Below are 24589 nucleotides of genomic sequence, written 5' to 3'. Positions count from 1 at the left end.
AAATCACTTCCCATGGTTTCTTTAAGAAAAGCAGTGAGCTAGACGTAACAGGGACATTGGAAGCAGGGTGGGAACTCTGCTTTTCCTACAATCCCACTCTTCAGAACTGAAGTCCCTTTAAGTTTCTTCCTCCTTTTTCCCTCAGACACAAACGAATTTCCTCTTCGCTTTTTTCCCCCCTCTCAGGAAATGAGAGTGGATTTCTTCTTCCCTTTTATGCCCCTTCAAACAACAACAGGACCCTCAGGGGGTCCTGCCCAGCAGCTTGGACAGTGAATCCAGTGGTGGACAGTGACAACAAGGGTCACAAAAGAGAAGCTTCCCACAGCCCCACGTCAGCTGTACAGTCCTTGAGGACCACTAGGAGTAAAGGAGAGCCGTGGTGAAACTATGGAGACAATAAAAAGAACAGTGGTTACCAGGGGTTTGGGGCGGGAACGGTGACAGTCAGAGCAGAGAGAACACTCTGTACAATACTGTAATAGTGGATACACGATAGTGGATACATATTATTATACAGTTTGTTCAAACCCATAGAATGCACAACAGAGTGAGCCCTAATGTAAACCGTGGACTCTGGGTGATTACGATGTGTCAATGTAGGTTCATCGGTTGTAACAAATGTACCCCTCTGGTGGGGGATGTTGATAATGGGGACACTATGCACATGTGGGGACAGGAAGTATATGGGACATCTCTGTACTTCCCCTTGGTTTTGCTGTGAATCTTAAACTGCTTTAAACAATACTAAAGTATGAGTTTTTGAAAAAAGGAGAAAAAGAGGGGAAAAGAAATAGAGTAGAGAAGTTCTGGAGAAAAAAATAGCCACTAACAATAACTTACCATGTACAAAGCATACCCCCACCCATCACCACATCTGATGTTCACATTCACCTTGCAGGGTAGGTGTGATTTCCACCCGCACTTTACAGAGACGGTAAGTGAAGCTCTGAGAGGTAAGTGACTTACACAAGGTCACTTGGCTCATAAGTGGTAGAGTTAGGATTCTAAATACTTTTCACTTCAGAGTATCAGCTCAGTCTTCAATGTGCAACTGTCACCACTATACGTCAATGAAGCTGTATGCAGTTGTCTCAGAAGCACACGTAGAGAAATGCAGCATAAACTTCTTCTAACAACTAATGATCAACTTGCCTTTGTATGTTTAAGTAAGACAAAGTAACTGAAACGTAGTAAGTGTTATTTCTTTTGTTTAAAGCACTCTATATTTTAAAGCTTATTATTGTTTTGTTAATTTATGTTAAGGACCTGAAAATTTGAAAAGCATATCTAACAGTGTATAAAATAAGGATTTATTACAGACATTGAAGAATGGGCATTCGAATTTTATCAACATAATTTATTCCATTAATAAATTACAGGGAAAATAGAAAATTACTCCAATATATGACTTTAAAAAGATACAGTTCAGTAAGCATTCATGATGAAATCTCTAAGTAAAATAAAAATAGGAGAAAACTTTTAAACAGGTATTAGAAATCAAAGATAACTTGTAAAGCATTCAGAGGAAGGAGACACTGCATCAGCGGACAAAAATAAGAATTATGAGTGACTACTATGCACAGAAAACAACGAAGGTCAGAAAACAATCAGACGTTATGTATAAAACACAGAGAGAAAACTGTCAGTCTAGAATTCTACAGCCAGTGAAAATATTCTTCAATAAATGAGGTTTAAATAAGTTTCTGGATAAACGAAAGCTGAGACAATTCATACCCAGCAGATGCTCACTTCAAAAATGTTCAAGGAAGTTCTTCAGACTGAAGAGAAATGATAACAGATGGAAACTCAGTTATACAGAGAAATCACCACCACCAGTCTTAGTAAATATGTGGGTGAATTTTTAAAATCTGCCTTTCTTATTTTTAAAATTTATTTCAAACAAAATTGACCATTTAAGTTAACTATAACAACATTGTGTTGTGAATTTTATAACATATATGAAAGCAAAATATATGACAATTCATAAAGAATGGAGTGATGGTGGATGGCATTATACTACTGTAAGATTCTCGTATTTTACATGAAGTGGTACAATATTAATTTAAGTGAACTGTGATAAATCAGGAATGCATAATAAAATCCCCAGAGCTACATTTTTAGGAAAATTGCAAAGAGGAGTACTTAAAAAGTCAGTACATGTTCAACAAATGTTGTGTTGCAACTGAATATCCATATGCAAAAAAACTCTGATTAATACAAAAATTAACTCAAAGTGGACCACAGATCTCAATATAAAACCCAAACTCGAAGATTATGTCATGCTAAAGAAGTTAGACACAAAACAGTATATACTCTATGACTTCGTTTAAATGACATTTAAAAACAGGCAAAAATAATCTATTGTGATAGAACAGGATTTGCTTCTTGAGAGGGACTGACTGCATGCAACGTAGCAAGAGCAAACTTTTTAGTGCTGAAAACGTACACCTTTACTGGATGTTGCTACACAGGTGTGTAGGTCTGTCAAAAGTCATTGGACACACACTTATTTACTGTACATTTCACGCCATGTAAATTTTTTCTAAATTAAAAATAAAACTCAAAATCGCAATGCATTAGTGAATTCAAAATCTGAGTAGAAATTTATTCTGAATATCACACAGAAGGATGAGGTATAAAATATAAAATAAATATTGTAAATTTAACAAAATATTATCATGTTAAACCAGGAGGCTGGATTATAGGGTATCTGGAATATTAGCTTCTGTGATTTTTCTGCATGTATAAAATATTTCAAATTAACTAAAATAAATAAAATATGATAAAAGGCTAAATGTCTCTCCAACCTTAGTGGTATCCTTACAGTGAGACTTGGGTCAGAGATCAGCAAGTAATGTCATTGTTTTAAAATACCCCATAAAAGAGACCGGCAAGCTTAAGGACCCATGATTTCTGAGAGTATTAATCACACTATTGTAAATCCCACCAGCCATTATTTTATCAGATGAGTTGGGAGCACAATTTCTGCACTGTCTTCTGTTCCCATTTTGCTTTTGAAATTTGGGCATCTGACTGTTTCATTCAACTGAAAAACCAAAGCCAAGTTCTCCAGGCAATTTTCTCTTGCATTTTAAATGCAAAGACATTTCTAAGTGAATTGATACTGTTGTTTACAATGCCATTCAATTGCCATCATTACATTTCACTCAATCAGACCTACTAGAGGAACCAGATTCTTTAAAAATTTCATTTCTGTACATTTCTTACACGGAGGTGACATTTTGAAAAATCAACTGCATAATTAGTGTTCTTACTTTATTACTACACCAATTAGTGTTCACTGAGTTCGCAGAAGGTGGGTGGTAAATCAGTCTAGTAATATTTGATTCCTTCAACAAATTTTGAGAGCCTTATATTAAACACAGGCTCTGTTCTAGGTGGGAGGTAAATACAAAACTATAAATGAGCGCCTATTCTCCAGCACTTTCCAGTTAGAACAAGACATAATGTTCACACAAATAATAATGACGCCTGAATATGAAAAATGCCTGAAGAGAGGTAAGTAAAGGGTTTTTGGAATTCAAAGAAGGGAAAACTTTCTGGCAGCTGGAAAGAGACAGTGGGTTATCAGGAAAGAGTTCTTAAGTGGTAATGGTATTTTAGTAAGGTTTTTAATGGCTAGGACTACAGTAGCTGGAGAGGGAAGGAGTTTGGGGGGCATTTATAGAGAAGCAGGGGTACATTTGGCTGGGGATGCTGAAGTGATAAAGATCCGGATTGGAATTAGGTTGAAACAAAATAAAAATGGAACAAGACTGTGTACAATGCTTTTGGCTGCAGGTAGCTGAAAAACTGACTCTGATTTTAAATGAAAAAGTGTCATATCATATCATGGGAGCTCCAGAGGCAGGGCAGACTGGAGAGTTAGCAGTTGCTTCAGCAGCCTGGGAATGCCTTTAAGGATCTAGGTTCTTTCTACCTCTCTGTTCTTCCATCCTGGGCTTGGCTTACTTCTAGGAAATCCAGCCAAACATGCAGCACCCAAAGGCCGACTCAGCTTCTCCCTGAGACTCTCTCAGGGGCAAGGGAACTTCCAGAGGCCGCTAACACACCTCTCCTCACATCTCATTGGCCAGAACTGTGTTATTAGCACATTCCTAAAACAATCACTGGCAAGGGGATTTGGATTATTCTTAGATCAATTGGAGCCTCTTCTTCACCCTGAGACACATTTCCAAGTGTTGGATAAATGGAGATCTGAGAAAAGTCAGAGTTATCTTAGGATAAAGGAAGGAAGAAGAGAGATGTGTGTGGGATGGAAACCAGTAGCATCCACTGTGGGACCAACAACTGTCACATGCCTTCCCCACACGGGCATAGGTCTGCTGTACGTTTTAGGTTAACATGTGTGGATCTGGATAACAAAGAACCTTCACAAGGGCCAGGATGAGATGGCTGCACTTTATTCCGCAGACGTGAAGAGACTTACAGGATTCTGACTAGGGAAATGATATGATCAGAGTAAGATATTTAGAGACTTAACAAGAGTTTGTGAAAATAGAGAAACTGCACGTGTACCTGAAAGCAGTAGGACTACTTGTCAAAAATACGATGTCAAATTGTCACCAACTTTCCTTATTTTCCATTTCTAGCCATACTCCGTCCTCCATCCTTCTGCCTGGAACTTGGTTAACACAACTGTACAAGTTAAGCTTGTCATCATAATGAAGCAAATAAATCAGAGGTGTAAACAGGATGGAATGGAGCTAAATAACCAATAAAGTCCCATGCTACTCCAACTGTCACCATTTAAAAACAATAAAGAGTCCCTGTCTTGGGGGGGAACGCATAGCTCAAGTGGTAGAGCGCATGCTTAGCAGGCACGAGGTCCTGGGTTCAACCCCCAGTACCTCCTCTAAAAATAAATAAGCGTAATTACTTCTCCTCTCCTCCCACCAAAAGAAAATAAATAATACAATAATAAATAAAATATTTTTTTAAAAAAGAGTCCCTGTCTATGCCTCTGGCATAGATTCTAGTTTTGACAGTCTGCTTTTTCTACTTTGTGGTGTGTTTAGTTCCCCGAGCAGTGCTTCCATCTCCTTCTTTACTTTCTGAGCTCAGTTCTTCTAAGTCCATTCATTCCAATTCCTATCATCCCTTCCACTCTTTCTATGAAGACTTTCCTAGGGATGTCCTGTAACTTACAAGGTCCTCTCCTTCTCATTTTCGTTTGGGTTTCTCAAGATGCCATTTAGCCACTTCATCCAGATACACAATATTCTCGCTCCTATAAACCAGAGTGAGTTAAATTACCTAAGTGTGTTTTAATTTCTCAGTCAAATCTCTGAACTCACCTTTGAGAGTCAATATTTTTATCTTTTACCACCACACTTTTAAAGGATCCAAAATATCACAGGATTAAATGTAGAGTTTAAGTTACTAAAGATGCTCCAATATGATAGGCAGAGAAGGCCTCAAGAAATGGAGTTAACTCATCTCTGAGGAGGGGGGTGACTGTGTCAAAATAAAATTTTGAGTGCATCTGACTTTCTGATTTACATCTTCCTGGCAGCTAAGAGCCACCTGGGAGAGGTCCCTGTTCTCTCACCTTCTCTTTTCTTCTACAGGGGCTCCTGCCCTGGCTCAGTCCCTCCTGGGGATTCACCAGTGGTGGTGGCCAACCTCAGGGAGAACGGGAGCAGGCAGCAAAAGCCAATGCCAAAGCCAAAAGGGCCTCAGAGGGACCCTTTCACTCCTTTCCACGTCCCCTAAGCAGTCCCATAAGTACTTACATGCTTGGCGGTGACATGAGGAACTGGCTTGTGGTGTTTCCAAGGGGACGCGCTCTGAGGGACTGCGAATGATTAACGACCGTGGAAGGGAGCAGGACAGCCAACCCCACGGTCAATGAAATAAAAGCTTAGCTAGGGAACTGGAAGCTTTCTCCTGATATAGGTCTGACTTTAGGATTTGCAAACACAAGACACCCCCCAGTACTGTCTCCTCTCAAACTCCTCGTCAGTCTTTGCCCAGCCCCCCAGCAGCAGAGGAAGCCGGAGTGATTCGCTCCTGAAGAAGGACGGTCTCACTCGGCGCCACCGCCCAGTGAGCAATACGTTCCTACCATCCCGTATAAGAGCTTAGACCAGATTTCCCCAAAGGACGATGCTGCCTGAGAAAGGGTTCCGAGCTCCTGACACTGGGCTGTGTTGAAGGTACACATAGGCTAGAAGTGGAAATACAGAGTCGAATCCACGGTCCCAAACCACGAAACGCATTAGTTGAGATCCCAGACTAGAACCCAGTCTCCCAACTCCCAAACCAGCGCTCCTTTACGATGTCTCCATTACGAATGAACTGGGCTTTTCAGAGTGCGTCTGAGGCCCTGAACACTTCTGCTTACATAATTTATATGAGAGGAAAAAGCACGTGGAATTTCAAACGATCAATTCTGCTAACATTATTAACAGGGGACATCCCGTACTGGACTTGCAGCTTTCTTTGTCGGCCTTTTCCTCTAAATGCCTCTGGCATGTCTTGTGAGTATTGAACAAACACCAGTTCTGCCTAGGTCATGAGTTTTGTCAATGTGAACTGAAAACGTGCCTGCTTTTTTTTTTTTAATCCTTGCCAACAGCTTTCTTAATTAACCTGCTGATAGAATCAACAGCACATTCGCTGCTCTCCGTTTGCTCTCCCGCCACTACGGAGTCAGGACGCTCTTTGGGAAGCACAGAACACTGCCTGAGGTTGTTTTGTTTTCCAGAAAGAAAGGGGTGGGGGAGCCCAAACCCTCACAACCACAGTGAATTTGACTTAATTGCTAAAACTTCCTTCTGATTGTTTTGCCCCGAGTAACAGCCCTTCCTTAACTAATAACTTTAATTAGAGCAACCGCTAGTTAATAAAAGTGTACCTTTTCTCTTGACTTGGTCTGTTCCTGCAAAAACTTCTAATTATGAAACCGAGGATCAGCAAGTCACCTTCTGAGGTTTTCGTCAGATGGGGAGTGGGGTCCAGGAGTCACAGACATCGTGCATTTCGTGCTCTGTACATCAGCCTGTCGTGGCTGAAGGCCATCTGCTGGGCTTTGCCTTTACTGCTTTCCCTGACACATGGGGTGAGTACAAGGCAAATACAGGGTCCCGATTCTGGAAGAATTCGTCTTCAGAGAATAACCAAGTTGAGGATATGGGATGCCATCGCTAAGATGAATGTAGATTTCCCAGTGAAACCCAAGTTCTTCATTTCATTCCCAAAAGTTAACTAGGATGGTGCAGTTACTATTTAGAAAAAAAATTAGTTGTTTAAGGCACCAAAAAACATCTAATACAAGCCTATTCTCTGGCTTGTATTCACAACATTTTCAGCTGATTATGAAGAAAATAAAATTTTCCTGCACTTCAAGCTGCTGTGTCAGTGTTCTTGTTATGGATGGTTATCAGTTGAAGGGCCATGCTGGGCTCACCCCTCATGCGAAATTACTTAAATGATCTATTTCAACTGCGTTATTGCCAGGTAAGGATGGGCTCATGTTTGAAGACACATATTCAGTGGTTGGGCAAGAAACGGTGATGTTTTTCTAGCTTGTTTTGCCTCCTTCTGCATCCATCCAGCTTGCTTTCCCCATGCTGCCTTGCAAAACTGCCCTTTCTCTTTGAAAATCACTCAGCAGGCTTACAGGCCCCCCACTGGCTGGCTCTCCTGTGATGCTGCGGGGTGGACAGTCTCACCCCCAGCCCCGCCCGCACCCGCAGGCGGTCTGCGGCTGGCCCTCACGTTCACGTCCAAGTTGGGAGAAGCGGGAGGGGCAGCTCAGGCACATGGCCGCCACGCGTGGAGGGCTGATCGCTGCGTGGATGGCGTAGATTATCCGTCCCTTCTATCGTGATGATGGACAGCACCCCGCCGCACACCACAGGAACTTCCCACAGCCTTAGCGGAAACCTTGGGTCCTGACAAAAGGACTTCTGATCAGCGACTGTATCTGCTTAATGGGATGCTGACTACAGATGCTGACCCTCCTGGTCCCTCCTTTTGTAGGCCCCGCTTCTCTTACTGTTGTTCATCCTTCATAGAAACATGCAATGTTAAATGGGTGCCTGGTTAATCAGAACTATGGATTTTTATTTTTAAATGAAGTAGGGAGTTATTTAAAATCTGCAAGCCACTTCCTAGACAGGGCAAGTCCTCCTGGAGGTTTCCCTTGTTCCAGGAAGAATAACTTTAATGTAGAACAAGTGAGCATCCACAAACTAGTCTCTGATGGGTCAGAGTAGACGGACTGAGGTCTGCTGGCAAACAAAGACCCCAAGGGTGTGGGGGTCTCAGCATGACAGCAAAAGGAGGGTCTAGAAATGCAAGCCCAACTCCACAACAGCAGGACGATGGAGAGGTGGTCCTAGTGTCAGGTGGACAGTGTGGGTGTGCTGGGGTTGGGGTGAAACAGCCAAGTAAGAAAATGCAGACCAAGAGCTATGGACCTTGAGAATGTGATCCTCATCCTGTCCTAAAGGGCTACTCAGCAGAAGATCTGGACCAGTAGTAGCATCGTCACAAGGGAGGACGGGAGCACTGAGCTGTGACAGCCCAGGTCTCCTGGAAGGCAGGGGTGGAGCAGAAAGCAGCCACAAGGGGGCTACCTTGTGGACCAGTCATATATGACAGTTTCCTCTCCAGGAGGTGTTGATTACCAGACCTGTGTGATCTGGATCACTTAAGAGACCGGAGAGCCTGCCAGTCTCTGGAGGCCCATGCTAGATTTAACTTAAAAATCAAAAGGATGAGGCTTCATGTGTATCCAAGGTGGGACCCTGGTCATTCAGGCTGCCTTAGAACCAAAAGGGCTACAGAGCTCAATCAGTCCTCATTTTGCAGAGAAGAATTACTCAAGTCCAGATTAATTTACTCCCATGACAAAGCAAGTAATGGGTAGAGTTTCTGTAAGAGACACAGGGGTGACTGCCAACACAGTGTCTTTCATTGTCAAAACTTGCAGTTCCCCGTAAATTTGTTATTATTTGCTTTCAGTAGTCTGAGATTTAGGAGGGTGCAAACTTTAGCTCCTACTTTGGAATTTTGAGACTAAGCCTGAATTTTCCATTTTCACACTTTGGGACATATGTTATCAGGTTTCCTCTAGTAACCAGGAGAGCCTAGAGATTTCTTACTAAGGTAACTACAGAGATGAAACTCTTTATTTTTGACCCAGATCTCTCTTTTGAGCTCTCATCCTTTATATGCAACCACCAACACAACATCTCCATCTAGATGATCAACATGGTTAAAATGCACAGAGTCATCTCAGTCTCCATCCAACAAAATCCTGTTCCTCCTCTGGAGTTCTCTGAGGAAGGGCCCCACCAGCCTTCTCAGTCATACACAGTCCTACAGATTCCAGCTCCTAAAATATTATTTCATAGCCTCCTTTCCATCCCTACTGCAATGACAGGACTATAGGATCTTACCATCTTCCATGTGGACTGTGATCATTTCTCAATTAGTCCCCTGGTTTTTCATCCCATTCCAGATCTTATTCCTCACCACCACCAGAATGATCTTTCAAACATATAAATCTGATCAAGTCATTCCTTCATTGGCTCTGCAGTCCCTCAAGATAAGCTCCAAACCCCTTTGCAGGCAACGAGAGCCTTTCATTTTATTTCATTCAGCTCTTACCTCACACAGTTCACCAGCCATCCTCCCAAACACTAGTCCCAAGCTCTCTGAGTTGCTCTGATTAGTCAGCAATTGTTCACGCCCTCTTCTTTCATCCCGAGTTCCCCTGCCACCTGGGAATGTCGCTCTGCTTTTTTTCCGGGTGATCACTTACATCTTTGAAGACTCAATTCAAGTACCACCTTGTCTATGAAGCTTTGTCTAACCTCTCAGTCCCACAGGGTAAAGATGAACACACGAACTTTGGTGTCTTGGCTGAACCTTTCCTAGATTTCTATCCTAGTACCTCTAACATTGCGGGGCAATTGTTTTTTCCATGTCTGTCTGTCTCTCCTCCATGATGTTAGGGACAACCTGATGATAAAGAGCGTGTCTTCTTTATTGTTGATTTTCTTGTTTGCAAGCATGGTGCCTGGCATATAATAGACACTTGATAAGTGTTTTCAGAAGGGAGGGAGGGAGGGTGGGTGGGAGGAAAATATTATCACAAAATATTATTGTTCCATTTTTTATTATTTTGAGAAAGAAAGGCATGTAGTAAAACTCTGACCACTATTTCTACAAAACTCTGAAGCCAATTACCCAAGGCCATTCAGGAATTCAACTAGTAGTGTTAAACAAAATAAATATTTATTCGTTTTCACATTATACTATGTGGCCACTGGTGACATACCTCAATTCTAAGATTAAAAAAAAAATTCATATTAGTGACTACAGTGGAAGCTGTGCTGGGTTGTCTAGACACCCCTCCGATGTTTGGAGGAGTCCCCTGTGCATAAGACTTTGGGGAGGCAGAGCCCCTGACCCCCTACAGTAGCTGCAGAGGTGTGGTACCCACCTTCCCAGCATCCCTTCCAGTCAAGGCACAGACATAAGCTCACCAATTGTATGTGCCCATAAGGAAGAGAAGCTGATGATAATAAGGGGTGGGGACACGGGTTAATTCTTTTCTAGTCATGCTAATAATGGTACCAGTGGCCTCAGGGGTCAGCACCAGCAGCCATGTGGACCACAGTGACTGGTGGGCGGCGGCAGGGACCCCATCGGCCCATTCTGCAGATGGATGTCAGCCAAAAATCTGAAACGTGGCCTCACTCTGGTCCTGCCCAGTTCCTGAGCTTGGTCCTCCAGCTGTCCTAGAGGTTCTCTTAGCCAACTAGTCTTTTCAGTAATTTCCTTGTCTGCTTCTAGTCCTTTCTGTTCCAACTAACAAACCCCAAAAGATCTAAAGCTCCTTGGTGATTCATAAATGCTTCTGGCTTTAGTGATCTGGGTCTACTAATGTGCATGATTTACATGATTGGTAAATATTGGTTGGTAAAATATCTCATCCACTGGTAAGTCAATGGTTAGTTCACTCCACATTTATACCAGGATTTTTCTAGACAGAAAAGTTTCCAGAAAAGCCTCACCGGGGCAGGTCTGCTCCCCCTAAAGCACACCCCCATGTGTTAGTACAGTGCCTGGCACTTGGGAATACTTGATACTTGATTATTACTTGCAGAAGGAATTAACAAATGGATATTCAATTCCAAGAGACTGTTATCTAATTTTACTATATCAAATTGGGACTGTTATGGTCAGGTTATGGTTCTGTGACCTTTGGCCAGACAATCTCTATGACCCTCAGTTTCCTCATCAATCAAATGGAGATAATAAGCCTTCCTTAAAGGGTTGTTACCAAGAGCAAAATGTTATTGATGCCATTCCTTTTTGTCTTTATTATTCCTGTTTCTACTCTCAGCATCCTCTCTTAAATTTAGTTCCACAACCCTCAGAAGCACCTTCTCTGCTCCAATGAGTAAGTCACCGTGGATACAAAGATAAACAGAGCCTGCCCTGACACTCATGGAGTTCACAATGCAGTCAAGGAGATGGATGGGTCAAAAGGAATCAGTCAGTATGGTAGGGCAGTGATGGAGGCCAACACAGGTACTGCTCAGGAAGTACCAGGAAGGGAGTTAATGGAGGGAGAGATGGGAAACATGGAAGGATTCCTGGAGGAGATGTGCTTGAGGGGAGTCTCCAAAAGGGAGAGAGAGACAACTGGACCTCCCAGGAAAATCAACTATGTACTCAAAGGCAAACATGGAACACGGCATTTGAATATTTCTGGAAAGTCAAGTTCAAGATAGGTTTGGAAGAAAGTCAAATGGAGGTGGGTTGGGTCATGGATGACTGTCTATGTCAGAAAAGGGCCGTGGGACTCTGGGTAGTAGGAAGTCCCTAGTGGACTGTAAACAAGTAAGTATCTTTAAAACCTCAGTCCAGTAATTGTATGGAGGACGAATATTGGAAGCCACAAGCCTGCGTGAAGGGAGGGACAGTAGGAAGTCATCACCCTGGTCCAGGTGAATGAACTGGGTATGAACTGGGGAAATGGTGTGAGAGAGAAGGCTGAAGGAGGGGAGTCAGCCATGAAGAAGACATTAAATGTGTTATGGGAAGGCCTATTAGTCTCCTCAGGGTTCACTTTCGTGAACCTCTATTTCCTCAACATTGTCATGGTGCAAAGGAGCTGAACTGATGATGATAAATGGTCACTTGGCAGACTTCCCCACCCCTTCATCTTCAAATAGGATGGAATTATAGCCTATCAGACACTGTGCCCGGCACCAGATGGTGACAACTTAGTTCTAAACCATCTTTCATCTCTACTCAAAGATCACACAAGTAATGGAGAGGAGTCTAATATTTTCCATGCCCAAGACATTTTTGATGTGGTATACATTATTCATCTTTCTGGAATTCCTTATAAAATATTTTACATTGTTCAGACAGTCCTATTCAGAAGTTCAAATGAATCTTTAGCTGGGATTTCTTTTCCTATTTTCATTGGACAGCCTATATATATTAAAATCAAATAGGGAGGAAAAAGCAAAAAAGACATTAGGGTAAATACATGATAACACTGGCCAAAAATGTCGAGAGTAGCTGCCCCACTCTGTCAAACAGAAACGAGGCCAGACAGCGATTTCACTGGGATTTACATTCCCCAATCCTCCCACCCCCTGCCCAAAACAAATCTAATCTCATCCTGGTGTTCACAGTCTAGGTCAGCAGGAAGACAGTCTAAATGTGGAGCGCAGAGATGCAGATAGACTGGCTCCGCTCCCAGGAGGCCAGGTCAGGATGAGAATCAATATTTCAATAGCTCAGGATTAGGAAACACATATGAAATCATGTCCATTAAGGAAACAAGAGTGAAAACCACAGACATTCTGTATCTCGCACAGCCTGATAGGGATGAAGTGTTTGACTCATCTGCAGAAACGTACCCATTATTCTTGTACTTTTCCAACTCAAACAAGTTGCGTAAAAAATTCTCAGAACGAGACTGAGGCTGCTCAGAGGACTGCCATAAATAAGATCTTAGGGACCGTGATAAGCAGCTTTTCAGAGTAAAGGGAAGACAGAGCAGAGCTCTTAAAGACGGTTCTGTAGTCCTATGTCATCTTGAAAACAAAAGTGAGAAATCAAAAGAGCTAGAATTTGGCTTGGGTGTGCAGCAGACCTCCCCGGGGTCTCCCACTCCTGCCTCCCCCACCCCCACCTCAAACATCTGGAAAATCCGGGCAACTCAAAGTTAGTCCCAGCCAGTTGGTACCGCTCCTGTTTGCATCAAAGGAAGAGCACTGAAACCACAGTTTGATTCCTATCAGCTCACACACTGGGACATGCATCTGCAGGTATAACGGGGGGGATTTCACACTTACCTTTTATTCCCTCAAAAATGATGAATGAAAGCAACTGTACTTAGAAAAGGGGTTTTCCTCTAGGGGAGGTTATGTCTCCTGTGTCCTCGGGCACACTCAGGCGCCCCGAGCCGCACGGCTTCCTCCAGGGCGCGCCTTCGTCTAGCACGTCCAGTTGTCCAGGAAAAGAGGAAAAATACGCAGAAAGGGTGGGGAGGGGCGGGGGCCAAGTGCAGAGCCTCAGAGATCTAACTGCAGCTTTGGCAAGCATCAGATCAAAGGCGTCTCTCCTTGGTCTTTGATCTCTTGATAACCACATTTAGCACCCTCCCCTGGCTGTGCCTGGGGCAGGCAGCCCTCCTTTCTAACTCCCTCATCTCTTTCTAGTTTAAATAATTCAACTGCTAAGCACTTTCAAAGGGGTGGAAATAAGCAAATGCTTTAAAATCCAGCTCACTGGTTAGACTGAACAAAGCCTCGTTTCCATACTAATGCCAGACTGAAAAATACAAATAAGCACCACAGAATCCTAACCAGGACGGTTACAGCTTTTAATACCGCCTCTGACTTAAAGTTGGGCAGCAAGTGCACAGAAGTGGGGCAATGACCACAGCTTCACGTCCGGAGGTGCCTGGGGGTGGGAGGAAGGCAAGAGGTGACTTCCAGTTCTTCTGCTAATGGAGGCAGGAGTCTGAGATGCATCAACCGGCAGCAGCCACGGCAGCCGTATCCTCCTCCCAAATTCCCAAGACGATTAGCTGGGCCTCCCCTTTTTGCTCCACATCACCCAGTATATTCCGGCACTGAGTTTCCTTATCAGGTTGTACCCAGCATGTTCTGCTCAGAGATGGCCTTTATTAAAATGTTAGTGGGGAGAAAACCATTGCCACGGACCATGCTTCTACCCTAAGGCAAGTCTGGGTTGCCAGATTTAGCAAATAAAAATCCAAGACAGCTAGTGAAATGTGAATTTCAGATCAATGATGAATAATTGTTTAGCATAGGTCCCAAAGGGCTCATGGGACACACGAATGCTACCTAAAAAAATTATTCATCATATATCTGAAATTCACATTTCACTGGGTGTCCTGTATTTTAGCTAGCAAACTGCCAGGGTTTCTGTGTTACCAAACCTTGCTAGAACACCATGGGGTAGCCTGGCCTCAGATTGTAACACAGACTGACTCAGCCCTACCTGTGTATTTCCTTGTGTCTGGCCCAGGACACGCCTTTGACCAGGTGGTGGGGGACGGAACAGGGCAGGTGTGTGTTGAGCACCTGAATATGTCATGTTCCGTTCGATCCTTACCACACCCGCATTGGTTAGGGACTATTATCTCCCTTTCACATTTGATGGGACTAAGGCCCACGAAAGTCAAGGAGTTAGCCAGCTTCTCAGGGCTGGAGGTAGGATCCGCATCCAGGTATCCTTGACTTCAAAGCCACGATCTGTCCACTGCTTCCTGGTGTCTCCTTCCCTCCCCTCAATGGGGTACGACAGAGCCTGAGGCCGATGAACTTCTTCCAGTACAAATAGGCCTTTTTCATTCCCAATATATCTTTTCATGTTAATCAAACATTCTAGATCTTATCTTCCAGAACTCTCTGTTCAGCTCTTAGAAACCAAGGGCTGTGGGAAATCCAGTCTAAGAGAGAAGAGCTGATCAGAAGGGGTGTCTTGCATACTGAAGTAAATTGAAGTTTTCCTTGCACCAAGGAGCCTGTGTAAACTCACTCATTTGCACTGAATTCAAGCTAGGAAAGCAGCAGATTGCGCAATCCTGACTTCCTTATTCCCTAGGGCAGGGCTTCTCAGATTTAAGCACGTTTCAGAATCACCTGGAGGGTTTGTTAAACTACAGATTGCTGGGTCCTGGCCCCAGGTCTGGGATGGGGCCCAGGAATGTGCATTGCTGCCAAGGTCTCAGGTCACTCTGATGCTACTGGTCTGAGGCTAACACTGGAAGAACCACTGCTTTAGGACCAGAAAGGGGGAACTTAAATCCACACACACACCACACTTTGGAATTCAAGGCCATTCTACACCTCTCATTCCCACCACCTTGCGATCTCCCGTAATCCTACCTCTTCAACGAAGTCTCCATATGGCCCTGCACTCAGTCATTCCCACAGCTACAAATCAGGCAAACGCAACATATTGGATCCTGTGTGGAACCTCAGGACAGAGATGAACTAGACATGGTTCCTGCCAGTTCCTGCCAGGGCACGTGAGACCGTCACATACACAAAATCACACCCATGGAATAAGAGGTGTTACAATAAAAGCAGATAAACTTAATCACAAAGGAAGAGAGAGAAGCAAGGGAGGGCTCTCAAGGGACTTTACCGTTGAGCTGAGTTTAGAAGGCTGAGAATGGGGCTGTAGGAAGACCCCGGGAGGAGGGACAGTCCATGCAGAGCAAACAGCATGTGTGAAAAGCACAGAGATGTGAAACAACATGGCAAGTTCAAGGGCTGCAAGAAATTTACAATAACTAATGTCTATGGTCCATTTGATGGTAGATTGGGGGTGAGTGTGGAGGAGGCCAGCGAGCAGGGCATGCTGAGATGCTTGGCTTTCTTTTCCTTTAAGATGATGAAGAGGCACTGGGTGGCTTTTAAAGGAGGAATGACACATTCAGACACATAATTTGGAAAGGTTATCTGAATGGAGAAACCAGGGATATCAAACCTGGAGGCTGCTGCAGTGGGACCCACCAGAGGTGGTGACTGTGTGAGAGAAGGCAGGACCCCTGTGAATTGAATACAGAAGTCAATACTACGCTGATGGTCTGAAAATAAAGCCTGCATTTCCACTCTTGCTATCCTCCACTGCCAGAAGGACCCTAACTACATTTGGGGGAATAAGATGCAAATATTTCTGTGTGTTTTTCTGCTGCTATCTTCATAAGACTGCGCCTTAGTTAAACTCTGCACTTCCGTTCCAATAACTGCCATCTTTTAAAGGACTGTTTTAACTCATTGCTTGTTGTGTAATTTTACTTTCCTTCCCGTCCTCAGACATTTATTTATTCATCCAAAAGCATCTGGTAGCTTACTGGCTGGTAAAGGAGAGAAGTAAACAGAGAGTTAGAATCCAATGTGGTGGTACAATGGTGGTATCCACAACGATCTGTGAGGTGAACCTAAAAACACTCAACTGTCTGACAGTTAATTTTCAAATCATTTTGAAATTAATTTTGTTGACTTGAACAGAAAATTGTCAATTCGTTCCTGAGATCGAAAACTACTTCCTAGAGGAGCATATATATTTTTTCCTTACATGCTGCCTCATGGAACACCTCCCGCACAAGCACTTGCTAAGTACATTTTGGTGATTAAGAAGATTAATTAAACTGTCTCAACATGTTAATCTCACCAGAATATCAAAAATCTACAATAAGTAGAACTGCCTTCATTATGTGATTTTCTCCAAGTAAAAATATTCTAAAATTTGATTTAAAACTGTTTTTTTAAACAGTAGGAAACAAGGGTGGAGAGTGTAATATCAAAGCATCAGGTACAAGAACCTAGCCTTGAAGAGAGAGCTTGACTCAAAGGGGACTGCGATCAGAGTTCACCATGGACTGAAATAATTAAGGACGGAGGAGAAAAATACACCGATATTCAAAGAATGACAACTGTAGAAGATCCAAATGTCTTCAGAAATCACTCCTACTCACGTGTCAGGAAGCTGAAGCGGCAGCAGTAGCAAGATACATCAACAGAACTCTTTACATAAGGCCAGTTTAGCAAACCATCTTCCAGCAATTCGATGCCAAATGCTTGAGGTGGAAATAATAGAAGTTAAACTAAGAAGGCAAACCTTTCTCTCGGCTTCCTGTGGACTACAAGTTCAACTGGGACTCCTGAGGATGGCGGCTTCTCCCTCGCTCCATAAATGACCTTTGGCAAGTCACTCACTGTGGTGTCCACAAAGAGCCATTGTCCGCCTTTAGAGCTGCCAGCATCTCTATCCGTCGGGAGACCAAGAATGTAAATGATCCTCCCCGAGCCCAGGGCCTTGACCTCACTGCAGGGAAAACCCACATCTCTGCAGCCAAAGAAACTTCCAAGATGAAACTGAACTAAAATTAACTGGGAAAAAAATGAGAGAAAAATTAAATGGAGTGACTTAAGACCTCCCCTCCTTTTGGCTCTTGCTACTGAACTAATTCATGATTGGCCTTGTTCTTGACAAACTAATTCAAGGTTGGCCACAATTGTCTGCAGTAAAGTGAAGGCAGCTCCCAGAGAGTCATCCTGGCCTCAGTCCTCTGGGGCCACACAGCTTGGGTGACTCCCAGAGGCCACAGTGACCTAAGTCCCTCCACCTGCAGCCCTGGCTGTGCTGTAGGTTGTAAGTTGTTGGCACCTTTCTTAATGGCCTGGAAAGGGTCCTGGGTGTGCTTTTTTTATAGCAGGTATCTGTGAAGTTAAGTTTGCATGACACACACACAAAAAAAGCACTGGAGAAGATGTTCAGCAACGGGGACACCAGAAAAGCTGTCAATCCTGAGAAAATTACAGTTACAAGTTGAGTCCATCACTGCTGCCAGGACATCTTAATTTCATCACTGCATCGCATTCTGCTTCCACCTCGGGCCCCTCAACTTCCTGGCTATTTTCTACCTGTACAACCATCTGCACTTCGAACTCCTCAGAAACCTGTTTTCTCAAAGAGCACGTCCAGCGAAAGCATCCCTCCCTTTCCTCACGCTGGGTCCATTCCTGTCCTGCTTACCTGCCAAATTCCTTTCTTGCAGTGTAGCAGCTTTCAGGTGAAAAAGCAAACTGATCAGTTATTTACTCTGAGGTATGAACAGCAGCAGCAGCAGACCCCACTGCTCTGCTCCCCGGGTCTCTTCTTCCTTGTCGTTATAATCCCGCTGGTTTACTGGTTCCCCAGCCTGCCTAGCCCAGGGTGCCATGAGGCAGCGTTCCGGCCAATGGAACACAAGCACAGCGTGACTGGGGAAGTCCTTGAAAGTGTCTTCCTGATACAGGGGGACTGGCACCTCTGGCACCTCTCTTTTTCCTTCTTCTATTGGAAGCAGACATGTCAGCTGGAGGTGCCAAAGTTACACTACAACCAGGGGGCAACGAGCAAGAGGGAGCGGCCGAGAGAATCATGAGAAGACAAGTCACTGGCTTTGTTTCATCACCTACCCACGTGGACCCCAGATCCCCCAGTGCCCTCTCTCGCCAGCACTCCCCCTGCCTCGTGTCCTCTTCTGGTCCTCTGCCTCTCTAACCCATCGTGACTCAAGCTCCACGTAGTGGCTTTCTCCTCTGCTGCCTGCCCACCAACCCCCAGCCCACTGCTGGAAAAAGTTGACTGGCTCCATCACACAAGTGAGGTGATTTGTTGTTGTTTTTATTGTGGTAAGAAGAGTTAACGTGAAATCTACCTACTGCAAGATTTTCAAATGTACAGTATAGTATTATTAACTGTAGATCCAATGTCATACAGCAGATCTCCAGAACATAACTCATCTCCTGTAACTGAAATTTTACATCTGTTAAGCAGCAGCTCCCCACGCCCTCATCCCCCACCATCCTACTCTGTTTCTATGAGTCTAAGCATTTTAGTCCCTCATATCAGTGGAACCATGCAGTATTTTGTTCCCCTGTGACTGGCCTATTTCATTTAGCACAACCTCCTGCATGTGCATCCCTGTTGTCGCACACGGCAGGATTTTGTTCTTTTTTAAGGCTGAATAATACTCCACTGTAGGCACACATCTAATTAAACCTTGGTTTTAACATTTCCTTGGGCCTCATCTATAGTCAGAACCATACTCACTCAGCCCCATGGCTAAAGGACAATGGAAAATGCTGGAACTTAATGACTTTGCCAGGCACTTCCAACTTCTAGGTCTTGTATGACTCTACTTTCAAGATGGCTCAGTGATCTCTGCCTCCCTGTTCTCCTCCCATTATTGTTAGATAGAGTCATGGGTGATGTTTTGGACAGAAAGATCCGGGTTCCTTTCCTGGTTCTGCCAGGAATGCTAAGTGACTTGTGAAGTAACTTAACTTCTTTTACCCTCAAATTCTTCCCTTGTGAAATGAAACCATTTTACGTGTCATTACGAACTGTTATCAAATACAAATGGGTTCTCAGACATGCACATAATAAGTACTTAATAGGCATTAGCCATTAATTTTAAAAATTAATTAAGAATAATTTATTAACGGGATCTATACCAGTAGGCAGACACCTCGGCCACTTTGGGGCCACCATCAGCAATTCACTCACTGGCCCCAGCATCACCCCAACTCCAAAGCTCCCTTTATTCTTGAGAGCAAAAAATGCATTGCCACAGAGGCATCCAATTAAATCTGTCTTTTAAGTTTCACTGTTTCAGTGGACGAAGCTGGGGTCGAATTAGAACATGAGGCAGACAAGACAGAGGAAGCTCAGGTGGCTGAGATGGGGATGAAGAAAACAATTTGGAAAATAGAAGGAACCAGGACCAATGGACGTCGGCCCCAGAGACAGTCCTAGCTGGGTTCCTTTCTTCTCTGTTGCTGTTTCTGCTGCCTTTGGTTTAAAAATAAAGTATCCTGCTTTGGCTCTAATTCTGTCTTTTATCTTCATATTTGTAAGATTAAAGCTGCATAGCCTGCCCAAGACAAACTGCGATCTCAAGTGTCTGATGCCTGCTTGGGGTGGGGGGAGGGCTCAAGCCTGCCCCGAGGAGGCAAAACGCCCATGTAGTACGAGAACCTTATTGACTTAAGTTTCTGGATGGCTCTCCCAGGCAAGGAAAACCATCTCAAAAAACAAACAAACTCATAATCTGGGGTATTTCCCAGAAAAGACGCAGGTATGGTTTAGTAAGATGGGATTTGGTTTTGTTTTTCGAGCTTCAGCCGGGTGGTAAGAGGTCAGCTGTGTGTTGTAATCCACTCTGGTGCCTTCCTCCCGTAATCCTGACCACAGCCTGCTCAGAGCTATGTGGCGTGGTGATTAGCAAAATGAAATGTCATTTTCTAAACATCTTCTCCTTGATACCTTCCCAAGTTACTGCTGAGTTTTCGAATGTTCTGGAAAGACTCTGGTGGTCAAAATTTCAGAAGAATTTCCCTCAGAGAAGGCTGTTCAAACTATTTCCCCTAAAATAAGTGAATGAGATGGAAAGAGGGCACGACTGAGATCTTGAGAATGGGTTAGAAGGAAAACCAGGTGGTGATGTGTGGGAAGAAAGAGGATTTTTAAAAATAAGAGCTGCATCACCTTCTGACCTGCAAACAAACATGTCTGTGGGTACGAAGACCTCCAGGCTGCCCCAGTCTGTTCAATGCACCACAACCTATTTCAAGCCCTGTTCTGGGTCCTGAACCTCCAGGCAGGGAGGCACCAGCTCCGCCCTGTGGAGTGTGGGCTCCCCAAGGTCAGCCTGGAACAGAACCTGCCACTTACACACACTTGACAAAGGTGTCAAACAAATAAAGCACATGGCAGTGAGCATCACTGCAAGAAGACATATTAATATTAATCATGGCTCTGGACTTATATTGGAATGCAATCCTTACTTCATCCTTGGCATTTACGATTAGGTCTGACTCCTTATTCTTAATTCGGCCGCCACCTCACCTGTCATTGTGATGGGAAGCCACTTAAACACACTGTGAACTAAGACTTAAATCCCCATCCTGTGACCAAGGCTTAGTCCAACAATGTGAGGTATATTGGCTTGAACTTTATTTTTTCCCCCTTTCTTTGCCTAACTTTTATTATAAGAAACCAGGCAGGAAAAAAAAAAAAAGAGTAAAAGGGGAAAATCCAGAGACTATATCCTATAAACTTGCTAATAAGCTCCTAGGTCAACAGACCAACTCTTCTGTTGTGGATGAACTGTGTTTCCCCAAAATTCACATGCTGAAGTCCTAACCCACAGGCCCTCAGAATGTGACCTGAGTTGGAGACAGGGTCACGGGAGACGGAATTAGTTGAGATCACATTGGAGTTTGGGTAAGCCTTAATTCAATATGCCTGGTGTTCTTATAAAAAAAAAGAAACTTGGATGCAGCCACGTGCACACAAAGAGAACACCACGTGAAGGTAAAGGCTGAGATCAAGGTGATGCTTCTGTAAGCCAAGGAACACCCAAGATAGCCAGAAACCACCAGAACCTCAGAGAAGGGCCTGGGGCAGATTCTCCCTCATGGCTCTCAGTAGGAACCGACAGTGTGGACACCTTCATCTTGGTGACCTTCTGGCTTCCAGAACTATGACAGACAGTACATTTCCACTGTTTAAGTCCCCCAGTGGGTGGTACTTGGTTATGGCAGCCTTAGCAAACCAATACATCTTTGCATTTAAAACCCCCCATGATTTGGAAACAGAACCCTCCAATCAGGAATAGAAGGGTGTGGGTACCCAGCGAAACTGTAGACAGTCTTCCATGGGTTTCACGATCAGCACTGGGTTTACGGAGTGACGTGTGAGTCTCATAGGAATGATTAGATATCATCATTGTTTAGGAATAAAATTAAAATGTATTGTTTTCCAGCCACTCTCCCCTTCGTAACGCTTGCCTGTCTCAGGCTATTGATGATGTAATGTATTTCCCGCACAGCCGGGGTCTGATGAAGGTGAGAGTGATCTCTAGAACACTTTTCAGTCCATGGTTCCTACGAAACCACCTCTCTGTGTTACTCCACTGAACGTGTGGTGCCGTCACTCCCAGAGCAGTGCCCATGTCAGCGGAAGTAAGGAGAAATAATTCACATCAGCCCTGCCTCCGCCTTGCAACAGTGATGCCACGTTAACCCTTAGGTGTGCTAGTGTCTATTGCTGGGAAGACCACTTACTCTGGGCTCAGCAGGAGTCAGGGATGGAGGCAGGGCTCTCTCCCAGCGCCACCTCATGGTCCATCGTCATCGCCAGGGCTCAAAGCCATTCCAGCAGATCCGATGGACCTGTCTCTCCATGCCGCAGAGGAGGCTGATGCTGGGAAGACTTCCCTCCTGGGCTTCCCACCTTCCGTGTGGCTTATGGGCACTTGCTTATGCTGCAAAGTACTGACAGCGGCAGGAAAGCCAAGCAGGTTGAATGGATATTATCAAGCAGATTTTCTGAACTTATTTTTGCCAGAATGATCCATTCCGTTGACTATTTACATGTGAACCGGTCATGAAAATACAGTTCTCCATGGAAATCTGCTGTCAGAGGGACTGGCGCGTCACCAGCCTCTCCAGGCCGCTCCCCTAATATTTACATTTCCTTGTATGGCTCACTTTGATCTGATTTTTCCTTCCAAGCTCCCAAGCTGAAATTTCAACAGAACACCACCCCAGAAGCTGCTCCCTACATCACTAGTGCTAATAATTTTATAAACAGAAGATGAAAATTAGCCATAGCGCTAAGTAGGGCAGAAAATGATGGCTTTCACTCTATACCCCTGAAGGCAGACCTTCTGTCCAATCTGCAGAGTGCCAAAGACAGCATTTGGTGCTTAAAAGGAGGAGGAAAAATGACTGTAAATGGAACTCGAGACGTGGTACTTCCACGGGGGCTTTCCAATCAAGTCTCCACTAATGGGTGTACCCTGCACAAGGGATGTTTAAACAATCCTTGGCAAAGGAAAGATCTGAGGCCCCAGTGCAAGTGACTTGGTAATTATAGGTTGTGTAGGGGAGGTTGTGTGGAGGACCGACTATCTGCCTCACGTGAGCACCTGGAAGGTATGCCTTCTGTAAACCTTCTGAGGGTTTTACCTTCATGTTCAATCCTCTCTGTGACCGCTCTGGAGTTATTACCTCCTGGATAGTACGGACCTCAATATGAACCCCATACACGCTTGGTAACAGTCTAAGAGCGGTAAGCCCAGTGTCTGCAGATAGAGACGCTGGGGTTTAATGGGGGCTCTGCCATCTTTCCTACTGCCTGATCTTCAGAGAAGTCCCTGCCCCAGATGATTGTTGTGAGGATTAAATAAGCTAACGTGTGACACGTAAGCACTGGTTTGGAGCAAGTGTCCAAGAGTAGCTTTTACTACTGCCGATGTTTCAGATCGTATCGGGCACCCGGGAAATACGGGTGGGAATCTAATGGGCTTGTTGGCCAGACCACCCTCAGTCTGCGAGGCAGAAGGCCCTGCATCTCTGCCCAGATGGCTCCTTACTCAAGATCATTCAGCTTTCGCTCCTCCGGGCATCTTCACCTTGGCCAGGGAGGCCTGTCCCTCTGAGCCGGGATCATCCCCATTTCCGTGTGCGCAGTCTTTCCGAGGCCCCTGCTGCCCCTGGAAAGCCCTATCAAAGATCAACCTCATGCCCGGCAGTCACCCTGGCTAACTTCCCCAGCTCCTGGTCCCAAATCCAATCACAATCTTCTCACAGTGAAGCATCTGTACCCTCAGAACTCCAGCTGAGCGTGGAGGAGGGATGAAGATTGGACGAGAGAGGGTGTGTGTCCTCAGCTATCCTGGGAGGGTGTGCAGGGGAACGTTCTCCAGATCATTCTCGGTGCCCCGTCTGCTCCGCAGATCAAACGCTGCTGGTATCCGCTCACCCACTTCCAAACTTAGAGGCTTCAAACCCTCCTCCTCCAGTAAAACACAGTTCCATCATACGATCTTACACATAATGTCCTTGAGAAGGTGAAGAGCTTTCCTAGTCTTGGTCATTTGTTTCTATGCTTTAAGCATCTGTCCCGTACAGATGATTATTAAGAGCTAATCCGGAGAAAGCAGGAAAGAGGTGACGTGTGCCCGAGCTGGCATCCTCCCTGCACTTCCCTTGAAGTGCATGCCCAGGCTCCCTCTTCCTCTGGAGATGGGATCTGCCTTCAGCCGCGCACGCTTTAATGTAGACTGGCCCCAGTTGTAGTCCAAACATCCATCCCATCAGAAAGACCTGGATGCTTATTAAAAGGCAATTGCCTGGCCTCCCCCAGACCCACAGAATAAGACTATCAGATAGCAAGGGTTGAGGTCTGTTTCTTGTGCTTAGCTTGCATTTCAGCCCATAAGCTCAGGGATTTATTTATTTATTTATTTTAGCGGAAGCCACCGCCCTCAATTATGGAAATTCACGACCCATCAGTAGGGGTGTGGGAGGCTGGAGATGGATGGTGGGGTGGGGTGGGGAGACATTTTGAAAACCAGTGATTTTATTTATAAAGCTAAAGCCACACAGCCTTTGGGTCATATCACCTGAGTCTATTAATAGATTCTATCTCCTCTAACTGGCACCTCAAATCTACGGCAGTTTAGAAATTCTGAAAATAGGTCTGC

At 44.6% G+C, this 24589-nt stretch overlaps 1 protein-coding gene and 1 long non-coding RNA gene across 3 annotated transcripts in view; one reads left to right on the top strand and one right to left on the bottom strand.

The window, feature by feature from the left end:
• The window catches only part of LOC123614053 (uncharacterized), a 38330-nt gene extending 30973 nt beyond the window's left edge, over window positions 1-7357 (top strand). For both annotated transcript variants that reach the window (XR_012500988.1, XR_006721514.2), the window contains exon 5: window positions 187-7357. This is a non-coding gene — a long non-coding RNA (uncharacterized LOC123614053). The remainder of the gene's footprint in view (window positions 1-186) is intronic.
• CDKAL1 (CDKAL1 threonylcarbamoyladenosine tRNA methylthiotransferase) overlaps window positions 1-24589 on the bottom strand; it is a 721370-nt gene that overhangs the window by 62456 nt on the left and 634325 nt on the right. The window lies entirely within an intron of this gene.

This window comes from Camelus bactrianus, chromosome 20 (assembly GCF_048773025.1).
Source record: "Camelus bactrianus isolate YW-2024 breed Bactrian camel chromosome 20, ASM4877302v1, whole genome shotgun sequence".
Lineage (NCBI taxonomy): Eukaryota > Metazoa > Chordata > Mammalia > Artiodactyla > Camelidae > Camelus > Camelus bactrianus.
Note: the sequence above shows the minus strand (reverse complement) of the source record. Positions and strands in the feature narration are given on the sequence as shown.